The sequence below is a fragment of the Mus caroli genome, unplaced genomic scaffold, assembly GCF_978045245.1.
Source record: "Mus caroli unplaced genomic scaffold, Mus_caroli_1 scaffold_15, whole genome shotgun sequence".
In the NCBI taxonomy this organism is placed as follows: Eukaryota; Metazoa; Chordata; class Mammalia; order Rodentia; family Muridae; genus Mus; species Mus caroli.
The window spans coordinates 37,932,843-37,944,817 of record NW_028227270.1 but is presented as its reverse complement, the minus strand read 5'-3'; the positions used below and the strand labels follow the sequence as shown (position 1 = coordinate 37,944,817).

Sequence of the window (11,975 nt, the reverse complement as noted above, 5' to 3'; positions counted from 1 at the left end):
GAGCTCTAGAAACTAGCCGGGTAAAGAGTCCCCACCCCCTCAGCTCCGTCTGCCGGAGAAAAGTGGGTGGGAGGAAGTTGCGACCCACGGAGAAGAGCAGCTAGGAGGGGAGAGCCATGTCGGAGGGGAGGACCAGCAGTAATTGGGTGACGTTGCAGCCGTTGTGCCTCTCCAGTCCGCCCAGCCAGCGGGTCAGCTTTCAACACAAATCAGACAGTGGGATTGCTTCTGCCTGCAATCAATAACTCAGCCGAGTGAGCTGCTGAAACCAGAGGCGTCCCTTGTCTGCTCTTTATGGGGCCCTGCGGACTGAATCCCAGCCCCTCTGCTTCACAAACAAAGAATTGGGTACCAAATGACAGAGGAAAATTTTAACCCCAAACTTCCATCGCATCCCCTGGTTATGATCTGTTAAAATGAAAAGAGCACCGACCTAGTAAGGTCTCTAGAAGAAAGGGTTAAAGGGAGAAATCTACGCCTTAAATTTCAGGTCTCCTGTGATATGAAATGGAGTAGAACCAGTGTTTCAATAAGCATTTAACAATGGGAAGAGAAGATGTAAAGTCCCATTAAATTTAGCTGTCCCCATAGATGCGTTTGAGTCAGCCGCACACTTATAAGCAAATTACCAATCAAGTCTTATTTGTACTTACTGATAGAAGGGAAGAAGAAGGAAAAAATGTATCATACTTTGTAGAGGAGAATTTGGAAGGGGGTGTTAGATAGTTTATTACAGACTTTATTTCATGAAGAGTAAGGTTAAGAGGTCCTAGGAGATATATCGTGATTCCAACTTAATAATATACATTAAAACCAAGCAAGAACTGAGAGAAAAGGATGTGTCAGAAAACTTGGGTGTGAGTACCAGACCAAGTTGAGATTTAGGCATGGTGGGCCTGAGCTTGAAGGATGTAAGTTCAGTTCCCATAACCCTAAAACAAATACTGCCCAGATTCTTTATTTCTCTGACACTGACACAATATAATCAAAAATAAATTATAAGGATGGCAACCCAGATGAGGAGGTTTTCTAAATGACTCCTCATTATGAACAGTCCTGCCCAGATGACTGGGAAAACTGATATTGGTCCTTTTTCTGCTGAGCCATGGTTGGTCCTTGAGGGGTGGGGTGGGGTACTAGTCCTACTTTAAAGCCAAGGAAATATTCATGTGTGTACAAAAGTCATGGAAACCTAGTCTGAGACAGAGATTAGAACACAGGAGCGCGTTTCTATGCTCTACACAACTAAAGACTGCTTGGAAAGAAAAGGTGCTGGTACTAATAGATTTCGTATACATTGATGAAGCCACATCATTAATCCCAAAGTTTTCGAGACAGGGTTTCTTTGTTATAGCCCTGGCTGTCCTGGAACTCATACTGTAGAACAGACTGGCTTCGAACTCAGAAATCAACCTGCCTCTGTCTCCCGAGGGCTGGGATGAAAGGCATGTGCCAGGACTGCCTGACAATCCCAAAGCATTTTAAGTGGGCCTTTAAGCAATACGTAAAATGAGCCTTTTGCTGAAAAAGTTTAGACATTATTACAAATTATTACTTAGATATTATTCCAAATACCTCCCCGTTTGACAAATTTTACTAGTGTGAGTAATGATGAATTTTACTTTACTTTTTTCTTGTAATTTTTATTCGGATATAAAAAAATTAAAGGTAGAAATGTAAAGATAAGGCTAGGCTCCCTATGTAGGAAATGAACCCTACAATGAAATCTTTCCTTGGTATAACAAATCCTTTGTAGAGTACAGATTCTTTAGCAATTCACTCAGCACGCTGTGTGGTCAGCTTGGAATAACGCTGTACCTCGTGAATCTGTGAAATATAAAAAATGTGCACTATTACTTTTTAAATTATACGCACTATTACAATTGATCATTATTTGGGTTTTAAAATAATAAGTGTTGCCACTTTAGAAGTTTTAAACCACATCTACCCGAATCTAATGTCAGCTTTAAAGAAGATAACTACTTTTTTTTAATATACTTACACACTTTTAAGGTGCCAACAAAAGCATTGAAAACTGTGAAGTAACCTCTGGAGAGATGAAGTGAAGCGTGGAAGGCCAATGGCTGTGGCAGTGAAGAAGTGCAGAGGGTGAGTGTTCACATTTATCGTCTGCCACAAACTTACCACAAAAGGAAAGCCACCAGTTTCTTTGTCTTGAAGTATTTATTTAAAATGTTGGCATGTGTGACAGTGATACAGTTACATGGCCATGCTCTTCTTTATGATATGTGCAGTGCTGTGGCATGTTGGTTGCTCAGAGCTCCTAACACCTTCCAAGGGCCACCTTTGCAAGTGTCTACTACAATTAAGCTGATTCCTAGGTGGCCACGTGCATCATCCTAGGACAAACTACAAAGAGGTTAAAATATCTTTTACATTGTGGAATTTGAATCTTACCATGTTTTTCAGATTTTTATTTTTCTAAATTTTCATGTTCAATTATATTTATGATGAAAGTATTCTGGCTGAAGAACAAATACTATACACTTGAATAATCTTGAGGGGTAGATTAATCTATATCCTTTCTTCATCTCAGGGTAGGTTGCTGTGGCAACCGCCCCAGCTCACTTTAAAATAATTTTTTAAAGCTCACTTCAAGAGCTACACCCAGCGTGGGCCAGGCTTAAAAGCAGGCAGACCCAGTGCATAGGGCTTTCGTAGACTGCTGCTTTAATGTAGGGAGGCAGAAGAAAGGGAGCTGAAGTAAGATGGCTCAAAACAGAAATTGGAATGTTAGCTTTGAGCTGAAACAATCAATCACCATGCTCTCTGTAACTTCAGGTGTCTAAATGCATTGTGAAATAAATCCTTGGATGAGATAACTAATGTTTATTTATATTTAAAATTAAGCACTTATAATAATTAATGAAAGGAATATTTGTGATTACACACATTCAGAGAGATAGGGGGAGAGAAGGGGAGAAGGCGAGAGAGAGGAAGTAAGTGAGTGAGAAAAAGAGAGAGAGAGGGGGCGGGGAGAGGGAGATAAAGAGAAAGGTGGTTTAATGGCAGGTCAATTCTAGCCATCACTTCATCTTCTTTATTAAAGGAAAGTTTCCTTTTATTAAATCCTTAGCTTCACTCCCCACTGATATAAAGGGTATAATAATTATGATTATTTTCAAGCATAGAACAAAATTGGAGAGCTCATGCAAACTAGGAAACCGAGGCCTAGAAAGGATTTATCTATTAGGAAGACACTTTTAGTGTTTTCAATGTAAACTATCAAACCATAAGTAAAAAAACGTTATTTGTGCTCTGCCACAGAGTCACATCTACAACCACAAATCCCAAACTGGATAGAGAATTCTAAGTCTCTCAACACCTAGATCAAAATACTTCCTACACAAGAAAATGAATATCATTAGGTAGCAAGGATCACCAGTTTAGGTAAATAAAAGTAAACAGATAATGTGTGTCTGGCATTATTTAAAGACAAATATACAACACACTCTGGATTAGCAATCTCATGGATTACTACTAAATTATTTATTTATTTGTTTGTTTGTTTGTTTGTTTATTTATTTATTTTCCACTTCAGCTACAAGGTTTGTGAGGAAAACTGACACTAAACTTTGCTCACACATCATTAAGAAGCTAAATATACAAAGGGGGAAAATCTTATCTTTTCAAAGGCCAGCTGTAATACATTCCAGACCCAAAGTTTCAAATCATCCTCACCTGGACTGGACATACTTTTAAATGTTTACACTATTGTTGATAAATATGGATTTGTTACAATGTTTATTACTAAACAATTCTTTGACACTTGGTGGGGAAAAATAAAAGTTTCCCTTTGAAGGAAAAATAAATCAAAACTGAAGTGTGCTGTGGTAAGTAGAAACTTTGTCTATAATTAAGGAGAAGAGCATGATTGAATTCATGTATTGGCTATATCAACTCTGTCATGTAACATAGGCCATGATAGTTCATTATACTCATTTAAAGCACTTTGACAATAAGTTCCCTTGGTCCTTCTTATAGTTTGCTCTGTGAGGATCTTTGTAAACCTTAAAAATAATCTAAATTTTCATTTATATCACCATATCTAGGTATGCTTTAGCTTGCAGCATGTCTAAGTTCAGAGCTTGTACCTCTAAACATGCCGTTCTGTTTATATAAACTCATGGTAGTCACACTTGCTATGTGAAAGAGGAGCAAATACAATATAGCATAGATACCATTTTCAAAAGCAGAACAAACAAAAAACCCACTATGTCACAAAGCTTGTGCTCTGTGACAGCTTGTCATGCTTTCCTGTAATAAAATCGCAGTACTAATTAATAGTCTCAGTGGTAAGGAGCCAGAGGTTTGGAGATTGTTCCCATGTAGTTTAACTTGCCTGTAAAATCAACTTTTTGCTTTCAAATGAAGACTTTGGAGGGTGCTTAAACGTTGAGTCCACTGCTCTGATAGAAGCTACTAACTTCAAACAGCACAATGAGGCAGGAGGCTTTTTTGAAGCACAGTGTCCCTCTGCATTAAAATAGTACTCTGCAGGCCTACTGAAGAGCTTCCCGGGAAATTCAGCCAGTTACTGGGTTAAACATATACTTTCGAAAATATTTTTAATTAGCTAGATATTTCTATGGGCGACTATTGTCTACTCTTGTATCTTCTACATTATGGTACTCTGTGAACTTTCTCTTCCTCTAATCATAATATTAAAAATGAAATGTTCATATTTTACACAAGCTACAGTACTCCTGGCATGCAATCTTTCTCTATTTTGAGGATGCATAGGGTTGACTTGTATATAGTTGATATATTTAATCTTTAGCTTTTTAGGTGTGGTCGGGATATCTAGTACCTTTTTTTTTCCTAAGTATCAATTCTTTGTGAACCTATATTTTTACTATGGAAAAGTATTCGACAGGCTTAAACCTTAACCTAAGTATTCTTATCAGTCTCTGCTCCTGCTTCCTGTGCAGCTGAAACTCTTCAGGATAAGTGAAGTCACCCGCTATCTATCGGTCAGGGGAGCCTAATGCATTCGGGAAGTTGTTTTTGGTTTACTTGCTAATGACCTGGATAAAGTCCAGTAAGGTGTGGAGGGAAGGAGGGGGCATTCTCCGAGGAAGCTGCCCTCTCGGTAAATTTGTCCAGATTGATTCGAAAGTTAATGGCCCGGGGATAAAGTCGAGATTTCAAAAACTTGTATTTAATTTATAACTAACATTGGAGGATCCTTTCGGCTCACTTTCTAGCCTAGCCCTCCTGACTCTCAAGGCCAAAAGCTTTATACATTCTGGGCAGGCAGGAAGCGCACGCTGGGATCGAGGCTTGCAGACATCCTGGATCGTGGCTTTTACGCGTGAGTAACGGAGGCGCGCGCGGACCAGAGCAAGGATGAAGTGGCTACTGAGAATCCAATGGGGGCGGGGGATGGGGGAGTCAGTAGAGCAGCTCTTAGGGTCGCGCTCCTATTGGTCAGAAGGAAGATCTCGACTTCAGAAGGACTTTCCTGCTAGCTGGCTTGCAGCCTCCCCGGGGGAGCGAGCGCGCAGGAGCCGAGCGTCCTCTGTAGCGGCGGGGAGAGAGGCAGGGAGCCGCCGCTCCCCGTGTTGTCTTCCCTTTCATGCAATAAAGAATTGTCATTAGGTTTGCGTATGGCATGTGCCATTACCCCACCGTAAAACTAAAATTAGCAAAATGTCAGGAATGGAAAGATTGATTCACCAAGATGCAATTATCATTTAAAAGTGCTTGATTGAGGTACTGATGTTCAGTGATTTATTCTGCATACCATATACATAATTAAAGTAGTGTAGTGGAGTAATTTATCAATCTAGTTGAGACTGGAGGGGTGAGGAGGGAGCTGCAGTATGTTTGTTTTATTAAAATGTTGCGAGGTTCTAGTCCCGCCCCCCTTTTGCAAGAGTGAAACTGATGATTTCCCCAGCTCGGGAGGAGAGGCAACGGTTTGGGCTGGTTGGGATAGAGAAACGGAAAGGAAAAAGCAGCGCCAGGCAAAGGCAAGAATAAAATGAGTTGGGGGACAGGGGTAGCACCGGAGCGTACGTGCTGCTTAGAACCCCAGCCCCGTGTGCTCCGTCTTGCTTGCCGCCCCCGCGTCCCCTCCCAGTATCCTTACATTCCCCCCCCCGCCGCCCCCCCCCCCCCCGCTCTTTTACACGACCTATCTAAGGCTATGAGCTGCTCTCCTTTTCCCATTCGTCTCCAGTCACTTCCTTCCTGGACACAGTTTTCTGGACGAGTCTGGTTACTTTTAATCCCACCGGCCACAGAGAACCACTTTCTCCTCCTCTTCCACCTCCTCCTTCACTTCCTCCACCTTCCTCCTCCTCCTCTTTCTCCTCCTCCTCTTTCTCCTCCTCCTCTTTCTCCTCCTCCTCTTTCTCCTCCTCCTCTTCCAGCGGCTTCGGTGCGCGCGCGAATGCGCAAGCCCGCGCGCGCCTCCCCCTTGCCCCCCTCTCGCGCGCGCACACACGCACACTTCGTCTCCAGCTCTCTGCTCGCTCGCCTCGCAGTCACAGACACTTGAGCACACGAGTACACCCAGACATCTTCGGGCTGCTATTGGATTGACTTTGAAGGTTCTGTGTGGGTCGCCGTGCCTGCAGCTTTGAATCAGGTGGAGAAGCACTTCAAGGCTGGACAAAGTAAAGATTATTGTTATTTTTTTTCTTTCTCCTCCTCTCTTTTAAGAAAGGAAAATATTCCAAGGACTAATCTGGTCGTGTCTTCCTTCATGTAAGTACCTCTGACATTTCTCCAAAAGAATAGAAATAGCTTGTGTATTGTCTCTGAAATCTGCACCAATCTCTTCCAGGCACTGGGTCTATCCAACTCCTTTCTGGAAGGCTTAAGTTAAGGCTTGTTGTGCATTCTTTCTTTAGATTCTACGATTTCCTTGTGTGTGTCTGAAAGTAACTTTTTAGATAGTAGTATCCGTTTGCCATCTGCTATTGAAATCACATCTGACTGTTCCTGTCACATCAGTTTGTTTAAAGTTTCAAGAAGTTAGTTCCTGTCATTAGCATGTTTGATAGGGTGGAGAACGCGGATACTAGTGTATTTTAGTATTTCACAGACTGTTCTGTGACCTTGAAGTAGCTGTCTTAAAATTTAGCTCTTAGTTCACTGTGGAAAGATGCTCCTAGGAGTTACCCCAAAGACTGATTTGCCCTGGGTTTGGATTCTGAGCCACTAGTCCTTGGGATGACTTTAAGCTAAAGCAGGGCTGTCTGCCAGAGGCTACCTTTTGTGCATCCTCTTCCCTCACCAAAGTGCAGGCTTGAAAGAGTTTAATTGGTGGGGACCAGAAGCAGTTGCCCTGGCCATGGTAGTCTGTGCATTGCACAGTTCATGTTTGCATTTCAGCATGTGCACTGTTGTTTAGATCAAGGGAAATATTAAGCTATTTAAAAACAAACAAAACTAAGTCACTTAGCCTGCCTTCTCTTTGGACTTTGGATGAAAGTTACTAAACTAAGTGACAAAGTTGGCCGTAAAGGAAGTCTATAGTTACGGAGCACATTGCTTATTGTATTATTGTGTATTATGCAAGTGTTTGAGTGCAGTGCTAATGTGACTTCCTTTCCAGAGCAAGGCTACCAATTCTTAAGGAAATTGTTATGTCTGAGCCATTTTGTCCTGTTCTAGATGCTATGGTTATGAACCTTTTCCCTCACATTTTTGAAACGGATGTCTTCTGTATAAAACACTCAGTATGTAAATGCTGACAGTGTATGGAGAATCAGGCTCTTTGCCAGTTCTTTAACTGGTCCTTGGTGGAGAATTGCTTTGATACAAAGTGCATTTTACAATTGTTAATGTGATAGAAACTCTAAGGGTAACTGCCTTATGAAATGCTTTAGTGACTGTATGTGTTCTCTAAGTGCTGTAAAGAAAACTCCAGTCGCATTTCCATGCCTTTCCAGAAGAGTGACCCGGCTCCCTCCACAGGCACCTTGCAATGGAATTGTGTTGCAGAGTAAAAATGTTTGTGTGGGGCATAATAATCCCCCTCCCCTAGAGATATGCTAGGACTTGAAATGTGACCACCTGTGAGCCACACTTAACCTTGGAGCCATACCGATTTTCAATTTATAGATAAAATTTCTCATTTAATTTTAAAAATGATGTCAGTTTGGCTAGTCTTATAAGTAGTTCAATATGTGTAAGTATGGCACCAATGGTATGTTTGTGCAACTATTGAGTCAATTACAAAACTGCAGGCAATAAACCCCACATTATGATCATCTAGTATAAGCATATTAATTATTGAATTTAAAGGTAGCCCTAATGCAAGTGCATGGCAGGTAAAATGGGTTGTCCTTAAGTCCCATCACAAGTGGGAAAAAAATTCCTGAAATCAATGAGGTTTTGTACTATTTAAAGGATAATACATTTAATCCTGTATCGGATTCTGATCTTTATTCTAAAAGTATTCATTGACACATACGTAACATATAATTAAAAAAGAAATTGGTACCCAAGTTAAAGGGCCAGTAGTTGGCAGTTATCTTTACTTCAAATTGTGCTGAACTTTATTTTTTAAAAAATGCTCTTCTTATTACTATGATTCACAGTTTGGGAATGTGTTATACAGTTCTCACACTCCTTATTAGAAGCAGTGTTTTACTTCATTCATTCACGACGCTATTTACATCTTAGTTGCTGTGCATGTGAATACATTGAAGGGTAATATTAAGGTGTGCTATTAATTTAATATAAATGTTTTTGGTATTGGTGGAAATAACAAATGACCATGTCATAATAAGCAACTTTCCACCCTTTCAAAGTTAGTCATATTTTTAAAGTATGTAATCGTGAGCATTAACTTTCCCAAGCAGAGATACTAATTAACCACAGCAAACTTCAGTAACCAAGAGTTGTTATAATGTTCTTTATTTTTTGCTTTATAAACAAGTTAATTTTGTAGAAATCTACTCATTCTAATAAAAAAATAACTATCTAATGATTCCTGAAAATTGAATCCTAAAAAAAAAACAATATATTCTATAGTTTTCAAATATTTTTTAGTGTTTCTCTGGCCTTCACCTTGCTCAGTGCCTAAGTTGAACGGCATATAATTATGTCTTTCTAATAAATTATTCATTGTATTTAGATTTCTTTAATAGAGAACCATGCTAAATAACACTTTGGCAAATGTAAGCATTATCTTTTAAAACTTTCTTCTAATTATTGTAGTATATTTTGTGGGTTTTATTTTCCAACTCTGTGCAATATATTTTTTGAGTCTATGAATTTCAGAAAGGGACAAAAATGGGGAAATATCTACACAGTAATAATTGTATTATATAACAAAAATAGTTATTAAACAGAGAGCTAAGGTTTTCAGGACATGATTCCAAGCAACATGGAGAAATTTAGTGTGTAGTTAAAGGTCACAACCTCACAGCATGGACTGAAGAAGGATTGCTGATTAATTTTTAACTTTTTAAAAATAACAGCTTTTAGAATAATGCCTCCCAAATGAATATCTACACTTAAAAAGCATGTATATTCCTTTTACACATATATAGTGATGGTTTGGACCAAATGAAAGGCTTTATCGACGATGCTTAGTGAGTGTAACATATGAAGAAGAGCTGACTGGGATTTCATGCTCAGCACTGTGCCTTAATTCACAGACTCATGGTTGTTCCTGCATTCAGTAGAGCTTGACTCGTCACTGGGATTTGTCACCTTTAAGAAATCAAACCAGATTACAGAGGCAAGTCACAAAACCAAAGCAACAGCGCTCTACACCTTACAAAAGGCAGATTACACAGTTCACATGTTATTCTGATAGAGCAAAGATAAAGGCTGATTGCTGAGGAACGGCAAGACACTCTGATTCGAAATGATTGCTAGATAACTATGCCACGACCCTGTTGCTTCGTCATTATAAAGAGCCACTTAAACAGCGGAAAACTCAGTTTTCAAATAATAGGCGCTCAGTAGTGTTTTTTTCATTGCTTAAATTTGAAGTTCCATCAACTCTCTTTGAGCAGATATCAGTTTGTCAGTTTGTGTGAAGTGGTTACCATAAAGCTTAAAGGAATTAAGCATTTTCAGAAGTGTTGTGTAGAATGCAGAGTAGATTTGCCAAAATTAATATATCTTTATGGTATTGAAAAATTAAGCAGAAAATACATAATTGACAATATCCTGTATGTTGTTCTGTTACCAGGTGTATTCTTCAAGATGAGTAGTTACATAGTTATGATTCAATGCATTCAAAACATATCATGATAGGTTTTATTGGTAAATGAGACATATATATATATATGTTTATTTTATGAATGTTACTTAAACATCATTCTTTATGAAAATATAATACGTGGAGACTTTGTTAGAGAATAGTTTTGTTTTACCTGTAGCATTTTTAAAACTCAAACTTCCTAAACACCCAACACCACAGTAATTTCTTGCTTCTTTTAAAATTGAAGTCCTTTTTTACCCTACTGATGCCTCCTAGTGTCTCCCACAATAAAGCGCTAATGAGTCATCCATAACTGTAAACATTGCACTTTCACTGCCTGCATCTTCTGTGATACATAAAATTCATATTTATGTGTTTAATTTTCTGTGCGTTACTATAATAAGATAGAATACTTTATAGTGAATGAGATGTTTCATCTGTGGATTTATGGTATGAAGGTTTACTTCGACTTTAACAATATTCTGCTAAGAGTAATAAGTTTATACCTTCGGTTGAAATTCATATCATCCTTCCTTATATTCACTATTATTGCAAATGAAAAATAGCAGATCTTCCATTTTGTAGACCTGGAAATTAGATAGAGTTCATCATTGAATGGCCGATGAGAAATGGTTAAAAGAGCTTATCTTTTCATTTAAGAAGACCCCCTCAAGAGTTAACAAGTTTTGTTAACTGCGTGCCTTCACAGATGCAAATTTCTATGTGAATATTGCATTTCAAAGGTTAAAAAAATAAAGGGAAGGGAAAGATAAGTGTTACTTATAAAATAGCAAAAGAAAAACTTGATTGGGGGAAAATGTCTCTATGTAGTGGAAAGAGGTTTTACTAGAACATAAGTTCTCAGGACCCACAGGGCACTCTCATGTGGTAGACACTAGTGGACATCAATTTTACTGCAAGGTTTATGTCCTTAGCCCCATAGCAGTGAGTGACATGCTTGCATATCTGTGACTTCCTGCAACTCTGATCCTACCTAAGACAATTGCCATTTGATTTTATAATTATTTCTTTAGTATAGTTATGAAAGGGGACATTCTCCTAATAGTTCCAAATTCAAGTGCAAAAGATTTTAACATCTCTGGGCCTCCTGGGTTGTCTCAGTGCATATCACATTCTTGACTTTCACTAATACAGTGTTCTGAGGATTCAAGTGCATATGTTAGACCTGAGCTTAATTAGTTGTTACACTTACATGGGGGGAGGGGGGCAGAAGAGTGTAGGAGGAGGGAGGGAGAGACAGACAGAGAGAGAGAGAGAGAGAGAGAGAGAGAGAGAGAGAAGCAGAGAGACAGAGACAGAGGAAGAGACACAAAGAGAGAGACAGAGGGAGACAGACAGAAAGAGACACGTGGTAGGGTGTGAAATAGCCAGCCCTGATTAAAAAGTACACAGAATATTAGCAAAATTTGCCTATTGATTATTTTGTCCTAAGTTAGTCCATGATACAGTGCCATTACAATTCTCGTCTTGGACAAATTTCAAAGAATGTAAGGGGTGTGTTCCTTTCGTTTAAGGAAGCAAACATCTAGGAAGGGGTGGGCCTTTCCCACAGGAGCCGCATTTCTTCCCCTGGAGAGCTGAAGCAAATCTGTAGTATATAAGAGACTGGCCCATAAGAAACAGAATGATTTGTAATGATCTGTTCTAGTTAGTAAGCGAAGCAAACCATAAAGAGTTTTCCCTCTGAAAAACAGCTCCTGTCTGCCGCTTAATACTCAGTGCTGAAAACGGACCATAAAACAAAACAGAGCAAAGAAAC

General features: G+C 39.3%; 1 protein-coding gene across 9 annotated transcripts in view; it reads left to right on the top strand.

Annotated features, from left to right (window-relative positions):
* Positions 1-6,376: 6,376 nt before the first annotated feature.
* Mef2c (myocyte enhancer factor 2C) overlaps positions 6,377-11,975 on the top strand; it is a 144,689-nt gene continuing 139,090 nt past the window's right edge. Inside the window, exon 1 of one of the 9 annotated variants that reach the window (XM_021179835.3) lies at positions 6,377-6,735. The gene's annotated coding sequence lies outside the window, so the exon portion shown is untranslated. The remainder of the gene's footprint in view (positions 6,736-11,975) is intronic. The other 8 variants (XM_029468445.2, XM_029468447.2, XM_085830920.1 and 5 more) reach the window with 8 other exon arrangements.